Genomic DNA, 8,852 nt, shown 5'->3' with positions numbered 1-8,852 from the left:
TTAACAGTTAAATCAATGAATATTACACATTCCCACAGAAATAGAATTGAAAACAAAAGGCATAATTGTTATCCTAAAACAAGTAATGGAACCATGAATTTCTTTCACTTTACAATTCATACTTTATATAATTTTAATTAGCAGACTTCCATGACTAAAAGTTAATATATTTATTGTATACCATAAGAAGCAAAGTGATTATAGTTAAGAATAGATATTTCATCATAGCCAAAAGATAAAGTTTTGAGCAGTCTCACTAAAGAGAAATGTTACATACAGAAACTATTGGATATAATAAAGCTTGATCATTACACAAGATATAAATAAATGGAATTACCACTCCATACTTCATAAATGTGTAAAATTAATTATGAAATAATTGCCAGTGGTTCATACCTGTAATCCTAGCTACTAAGAATTCAGAGAGCTGAGAATCATGGTTCAAAACCAGCCTAGGCAGGAAAGTCCATGAGACTCATATCCAATGAGCCAATAAAAAACTGGCAGTGGCTCAAGTGGTAGAGCACTAGCTTTGAGCTGAACAGTTGAGAGAAAGCGTCCAGACCCAGATTTCAAACCCCCCAACCGCCAAAAATAAAAATAAACAGGTAAAAATATTTTGACATAAATGTTAAAATTTATATTCTAAAACTTTTTAAATCTTCACTAGATATAATAGTTTACACAAATGTAGGGAAGTGTTTTCTGGTCTTATTTGTCATTGAATCATTTGTGTAAATCACACATTTCTCACTCAATTCATATTTATGTTTATATACATATATATCATAAGTATAATTAACTGATAAGTGATAGCCAGTGCTGTTTATGGAATCTCTCTTGACTTTCTAACATTAACCCTTCTACCCTAAAATCTATATGCCCTCCAATCTTTCCAGAGGTTTCATTTACAGTAACGTTACTCATCTCATTGAAGCAGAAAAGTATAAGCCATAATCATTGCTTGGAACAACTGTCACATTTACATGCATTTCACTTAGTTTAAGAACCATGCCAGTAATAGCAAAATGTCTTCTGAGCTATTCAATCTCTTAAGTGATGAAAATCTTTAATTATACACCTATTTTTTTGACTAACATCCTATTCCTTAGGAAGATCTTTTTGTGAAACTCTGTGTTCCTGATTAGAGGCTGGAACAAAGGCAATAATGAAAATAGCCAAGGAAAATATTTGAAAACATTTTAAAAAGCAATAACAGACACTTGTTTTCACTGGTTTCAATGAAAATGTACATTAAAGTATCACGTTTTTGTTACCACTTAAACTTCAATTAGCAGTGTAGAAGGGAACAGAAAACTTTGTTTGAAGACAGCTTGACTTTGAACAATTCAAAATAAGCATAATGGATTTATCTTGTTTTTCTGTGTAGTTGCCAAAATAATAGAGAGCAATGCCCAAAGGCAAGAAAACACCTAAGCCAAAGCAATAAACTTTTGCCTATAAAATAATTGTGAGGGTCTGACTCTCAAAACCAGGCTTGCAAAGAGGAAAAGTGTATTTGCTTTAGTGTGAACAATAAAAAATATAAAAATCCTTTATTAATGTTTTACATATCTTGACTAGGATTTCTCTTGTTGGAGAAGAGGAAAGTTATGAAAAAGATCAAGATTGTTTGACTAATCCCAAAGATCATTCTTATTTATTAGCTATAGCAACACAAGTAGACTTGTTTACTCTTAGTATCATTCTTTTTTACATTTAGAAGCATTATTTGTTGCTGGGTTATAAGCTGCAAACCCTTAAGTATTAATAAAGAGTCACTTCCTATGAGAGGAAAGTTGCTGTGTAAACACACCTAAAATATCAAAGACAGAATAGGGGAAACTATTTTCTAGCTATATCACAATCTGTAGGTGTTTCCCATTGTTCCAAGGGACCCATTTTTGTTATCTTCTTTTTCACCATCTAGTGCTCTTATAACATCCTATACCATTCTGGGATTGTTGTATCTTTACTGGATTCTCTAATTTCTGTTGGAAAGTTAGGAAGGATAAAAAATTGAGTTTCTGTTTCTGTTTTACTTTATTTTTTTAAATTACTTTAGAAACTATAACTCAAAATGACATAAATTATCTTTATAATATTAGGAGAAAGATTTCATTTCCATATTCTTACCTTAGCTTTCTACATAAATGTAGCAATTAGTGATCCCCAAATGTGAAAATAAAGATAGGGAGCTCCTTATTTAGATATTATATATAATTTCAAGACTTCATTAATGCAAAGCCTTTAGTAGTATGTACATCATACATGTATACAAAGCCAGTGGCAACTTTTTCTTATTCTCAGAAACTAGGACATGTGGTGTCCCTGTAGTTGCATCAGTAAAAGGCTGTATTTGACTTGGTTTACTCTATCAAATCTGTCAAATTTCAACAAGTTAAGTGGCTTGTATAATCCATATTTATCATTTTAGTTCTAAAGGACAGAAATCTAAAAGAAGTCTCACTAGATGAAAATCGAGCCACCTACAGAGGTGAAATACTTTTCAGATGATTCTAGTGGGAACGGCATTTACTTCCTGTTCTGCTTTCCAGAAACTTCAGAATCTGGGTTGTTGTCTTTTCCTCTATCTTCTAATGTAGCATCTTTACATATTTCTGAGGGTTCTTAAACTAATCATGTTCCTTTCCCTCTACAGCTGGGACTTTTAAGTACCCATTTGAATATACTTCCCCTATCTGATAATTATACAAATTTTTGCTCCTTGGGTAAAGAAAGGTGTTTATTTTACAAACTAGTATTTAGATGGAGAGATAGATAAATAGATAGACAGATAGATAAATAGATAGATAGATAGATAGATAGATAGATAGATAGATAGATACATACATACATACATACATACATACATACATACATACATACATACATACATACATATGTATAACATGCAAATCTACATTTGAGGAATTAGATATTTGGGGATGATATTTTGGGAAGGTATTTCACTGCCTACCACAATAAGTGTGTAGCATTCTTTCTACTATAAACTGTTATCCTTTCATTAAATTTGAACAACATATTTCTTCTATGAAATATAACTAAAAAAATTTATTCCCGGAAAGCAATTAATCTAAATCCCAGAGAGCAGCTCCTGAAGCAGTGCTGGCACTCGCACTTTTTATACATTCTGTTTAAATTCTTCTTTTTTCAAGAGCTTTTGACTGATATTATTTTGGAATTATGGTTAATATTAACTTGACAGCTATTTTTAAAGACTATACCACCCAAAACTGGTTCTCTTTTTCTAATTTTTTGTGTCATCTATTTCTGAAACACAGTTATTTGAATTACATGAACCTCATATTGAAATTGAATCAGTGTGGAGAGGAAAAGAAGAAAAAAGTTGTCTCTGTGTGTATGTCACATTAAAACTGTATCTAACAGCTATTTATACTAAAATCATTTATTTTTCATTATGTATAGATTCTGATAAGATTTAGCCTCTCAACTCACAAAATGTTAAAGCAGTCTTATTTTTTTGCCTGCCAAAAGCAAATAACAAATTACTATTTATTTAAAAATTATTTTAAAAAATTTTTAAAAATTACTATTTATTTAAAAAAATTCTTTTAAAAAATTAGCCAAGGCAAATGGTTTATTAGATATTTAGAGTCCTGGTCCCACACTACGGTGGAAGCCAGACAAGGAAAACATCATATATTTATTCTTCTTTGAGCCACTCTGATTTACTTCACCTATTTCTGAAAGAATGAAATTCTGGCTTTGAAGGCTTTTGCTTGATATCTACAATGTGTCATTCTTACTTCATTAATAGGAGAATTTGGAGAAAGGATGAGAATTCACAGTAGAAAAAGGAGAAGAGGAAATGAAAAGGAGAAATCTAGACATTTTGTTCTTCCTCATCTCAATGACAACGTCTGGATAATGATTGTGGATATTAGATACAGTGGTCTATAGTGATTAAACACATATATAGAAAAAGATAACCCCACAAGTGATCACATGGAGAATGCTTATTTATAAAATAATGAATAGCATCAAACAGGAAATGTTATCTATTTGTTTAGTTCTTGTTTAGTGTTTGTTAAATTCTGGTGTGCTATAGTCAACTATTATAAACATATACAAGAATGGTAAGAAACTAACATCTTAATATCATATTCTAATATTATCTTAGTTCTGCCTGTTTTTTTAAATATATATATATATATGTATGTGTTTGTGTGTGTGTGTGTGTGTGTGTGTGTGTGTGTGTGTCTGTATTTGAATTTTGCCTCTATTTCACATGCTATATTCTTCCAGTATATAAATTGAAAGAAGACTCCCTCTAGAAATATGCTATTTTTATGGCTAAGGGAAAATAAGTCAGCTGCTAGACACAGACAATGGGCTAGAAATCTTCCCCTAGAAATACCCTTTGACCACTTCTGGTTCATTTTTGTAAGCGGAAGTAAGTCACATGTTGACATTGCAGCGTAGAGGTAAATCTCACCTACAGGAAGCTGATGCAGGACAGGGAAATATGCCAAGAAATACAATACTTGAGAAAAGAGGAAAAAGAAGAGAACGATAATACAACCAATCATACTTGTCATCACATGTCTCTGCAGGAAGGAAGCTATTATGTACCTTTGTTTCTAAAAATACCAAGAACTTCAAATCATGATTTTATGCTTGTATGTTACAGGAATTAGAGAACATTTTGATACTAAAACAGCATAAAATCTCAAAGAAAGATGGATTAATCATTTCAATACTACATTTTGTTCTGCTAAGAGAAGAAATTATTTTATAGACAATACTTTCTACTTTCTTCCTAGTATCTTTTTTTCCAGAAATGGATTTTGTTAACAAGTGACTATGAACAATAATAAATTCCTTAATTTATCTGCATCTTGTGCAGATAGCAGAGTCAATTAGATGTGTGTGGGAGTTCATCGGTAGCACTTTTTAAAAATGCAAAAAATGAGGACAGGGAGCAAATATACATATTTTTCCACCATCACCTTCCACATCCTCCTTCTTCCTTCCTAGGAAACACACCCAATCAATAAAAAGTCTTAGACATTCAGCTCTTGACCTTGAAAGTGGAAGCAGAATGTTATCGATGTCAGAGATGACTGTTAATGGTGCTTTACATAATAATGTCACATGTAACAGCCCTATGAGTCCTGCAGGTCTTAACACTGTATTTCATTAGTGATGTGATAGGAATGCCAGCAATACTGAACTTAGTATTGTTTTCCACTTCTTTTCTATGACCTGGCCAAAATTATAATACATAGTAATGGAATGAAAAAGTAATACCATCTTAAGAAAGTCATTTAGGGCTCTGGGAATGTGGCTTTATATTACAGTTATTTCCTAGCATGCATGAAACCCTGGAATCCATTGCTTAGTACCAAATACACAGAAAAAGAAACACGAGAAGTGGTACTGTGGCTGAAGTGGAAGAGTGCTAACCTTGAGGAAAAAAAAACTCTCAAGAATAGTTCCCGGCCCTGAGTTCGAGCTCCAGGACTGGCAAAAAATCATTTAGTTAGTAAATACAAAATAACCATACATGGAATATATAATTGCTCCTTCCATACTGATATCTGACAATAGTCCTTAATTCATATACTTTGCCTATATCAGAAAACTGTATTGAACAAAAAAAGTTTTGTTAATAGGTCACGGCAAGTAATGACAGGAATGTGTTTAGATACCAGGTTTTAGATATCAGGTGAAGATTAATCCTGAAAATTCAAGGATTCCAGGCTTTTGAGTGTTCAATGCTAATCACAATGAGAAGGGTAGTCTAAGTGAGATTTTGGAAATCTTTTTGTCAGGCATAGCACCAAAAAGGCAGAAGCTAATGAATAGTTTTGACAGAAGAGAAGGAATAACTCCAGATGGAAGGAATAAATGATAATAATAACTAAGTTATACCAAAAACAGTTCTAGGGAACCATTTTTGGTTATTGAAGAACTAGTTATCAAATAGGCTTATTCCTCATTGCCTTTGGCATTCTAAATTTCTTTGGCTAGTTCCTAATTCCTGTGAGATAAGTTTTATTTCCTTCTTTCATACCTGATCTCCTTTCCTTTCTAAACATCTCAGTCTCTATTTAACTATGAACAATTTCTGCTGCTAAGTCAGCATACGCAGACAGCAGAGGATGCTAATGTATGAGTCCCATACCTCATGAGTCATTAATGTAACAACATGGAAAAGGAGAACATATTTATTGCTAACTCAATTTTTCTGAAAAGCGAAAATGTCATCATTTGATTCAAATTTCCATTCTCTGTCTACATAGTGTCATTACCTGCACATAAATGCAAATATGAGCTGGGTGCTGGTGGCTCATGCCTGTAATCCTAGCTACTCAGGAGGTTGAGACCAGAGAATTGTGGTTCAAAGCCAGCCTGGTCAGGAAAGTCCACGATACACTTAACTTCCGTTAACCACCAGAAACCTGGAAGTGGTGCTGTACCTAAAGTGGTAGCGTGCACAACTGGAGCTGAAGAGCTCAGGGACAGCACCCAGGATCAGAGTTCAAGCCCTATGGCCAACAAAAAAATGCAAATATGACTTTAAGTTTCCCCAAAAGGAACTATGAAGTCAATAGTTATCTTCCCAATCAGAAAAAATTCCAAAGTAATTTTGCTGAGTAATTTAAGTTATGGATTCTTTGCTGGACATATTCTCTTCTTTTAAAAATTGTCAAATATTAGTTTTATAGTAAACTGCATCTAGTATTTCTTGGTTCAAAACAGAAATCTTGATACAGTTGATGTCACTTGGCTTTCTTACTATCTCAGTTCAAAGCCAACCCATGCAGAAGAGTCTGTCAAATTCTTATCTGTATTTAAACACCAAAAAACCAGAAGTGGAGTTTTGGCTCAAGCAGTAGAGTACTAGATTTGGGGTCAAAACACCAAAAAACCGGAAGTGCAGTTTTGGCTCAAGCAGTAGAGTACTAGATTTGGGGGCAGTTGGACATGGAAGACAATTGTTCAGAGACAGGGTCCAGCCTCTGACTGCAAGCCCCAGAACCAGCACCAACAAAACAAACAAAGAAGCACAAAACCCCACATATTACTTTGGGACCATCATTAAAGCACTGGTTTGAGAAGAGGCTCCTTTTGCTGATCATACTCAGTGGATTCTGCTTTTTTAGAATCCTTATTGTTATGGAGAACTCAGGACCAGACAAAAGGAATTGATAACTGACTCGCAATAAGAAAATAATCTCAGGAGTGAAATATCCTTCCATAAGACACTTTAAAACTTACGTGTCTTTGTTTCTTTGCAGTAGAACACTTTTCAAACAAAGTTATTTTTTTCCTATGCTGGCCTTCAAATGGCATATTGTTTCCTTTTGTAATACTCTCAACTACAAGTTTACAGACAAGTTTTATGAGTAAAAAACAGACTCGAATAAGCCCAGTACAGAGTTTCCTTCAAGCCTTGTATTCTTTTCCTAACTTGAACTTTGTCATTTCTCTATGTTCAATTCCTCTCTTGGGATCAGTTTCCACTTGCAGTAACAGTTCCTTCCACTTATATTCAGTAAATATCTATTGTGCTGATCCAGGTAAAATGAATGTTTTCTGGCTTCATTGAAATAGCACAAAGACATCGTTGGACATGAGGTAACACATGGAATTTAAATGGCTTATAAAAACATTATCAATGTACATATGGCAATATAAGATGACGTTAAGTGAAATGAACCCCAAGATAGGGACATATCTTGTTGTTCCTTTCTTGCTATTGTTTTTAATATATCTAAAATGTACTATGTGATTTTTTTGGTTTCTCTTCTATGTTCTTCCCCCACATATATCCCATTTTCACTTGATATGATTTCGGTGCTTGCATCTTGCATATACATTTTTCTAATGTGAGGAGGGGAAGGGAAATAACAAAATGCTGAAACAAGGATACAATATGACACACTGTAACAATGAGATGAATAAGACACTATGTAGAAAATGAACTTTACAACCTTGGGAGGGAAGGGGGAATTGTGGAGATGGGGAGAGAAGGGATGGCAGGGGAAAATAAAGGAGGAGGTAACAATGCTCGATTGATTGGAAATGTACTCATTACCTTACTTAAGTAACTCTAACACTCTGTACATTATTTTTACAATAAGAACCATGAAAAAAACATTATCCAGGAGTACATTAAGTACAAATTTCATAAGTTCTCTGTAAATTAAGGCTAATTTTAACTGGTAAGAAGTTTCACAGAAACTTTGTGTGTGTGTGTGTGTGTGTGTGTGTGTGTGTGTGTGTGTGTGTGTTGTGCAGTATTTCCCAAGTGTAGATAAGTTAACAGTAGAAGAAACTATAGGAATAATAGGAGAAAAAAGTTCTGTGTTTAAGTATAATTGTTCAATATACTATAGAAGACTCTGCAAATAAGACAACTTTGAAACAATAAAGCCAAGGCCAGTATATAGATCTATGGGAGTGATATAGAGAAAGCATTACTACCAAGTGGAACATGAAGGATGAGGCCACTTCTTTTTTCTAATACATCTAAATCATGGTAGCTAGTCACGCAAATTTGTAAAAAGTAGAATGGAAGAATAATTCTGGTTCCAAAGCAAGTCAGATATGAGAGCATGGACTTAACTGTAAAAAAAGGAGATGTTGAGACCGCAGTAATTATACTAGCAATAACCTGGTGGCTCAGATCACATTTTTTTTTCTTTCTTTTTTTAATCTTTCTTTATTTTTATGGTTGTGGGGCTTGATCTCTGGGCCTTTTCGATCTCCCACCGTTCTTCAGTTCAAGGCTAGCACTCTACCACTTGAGCCAAAGATCCACTTCCAGTTTTCTGCTGGTTAATTGTAGATAAGTCTTC

This window comes from Dipodomys spectabilis, unplaced genomic scaffold, assembly GCF_019054845.1.
Source record: "Dipodomys spectabilis isolate Male_0828 unplaced genomic scaffold, ASM1905484v1 ptg000154l, whole genome shotgun sequence".
Classification (NCBI taxonomy): Eukaryota; Metazoa; Chordata; class Mammalia; order Rodentia; family Heteromyidae; genus Dipodomys; species Dipodomys spectabilis.
This window is presented reverse-complemented; position numbering follows the sequence as displayed.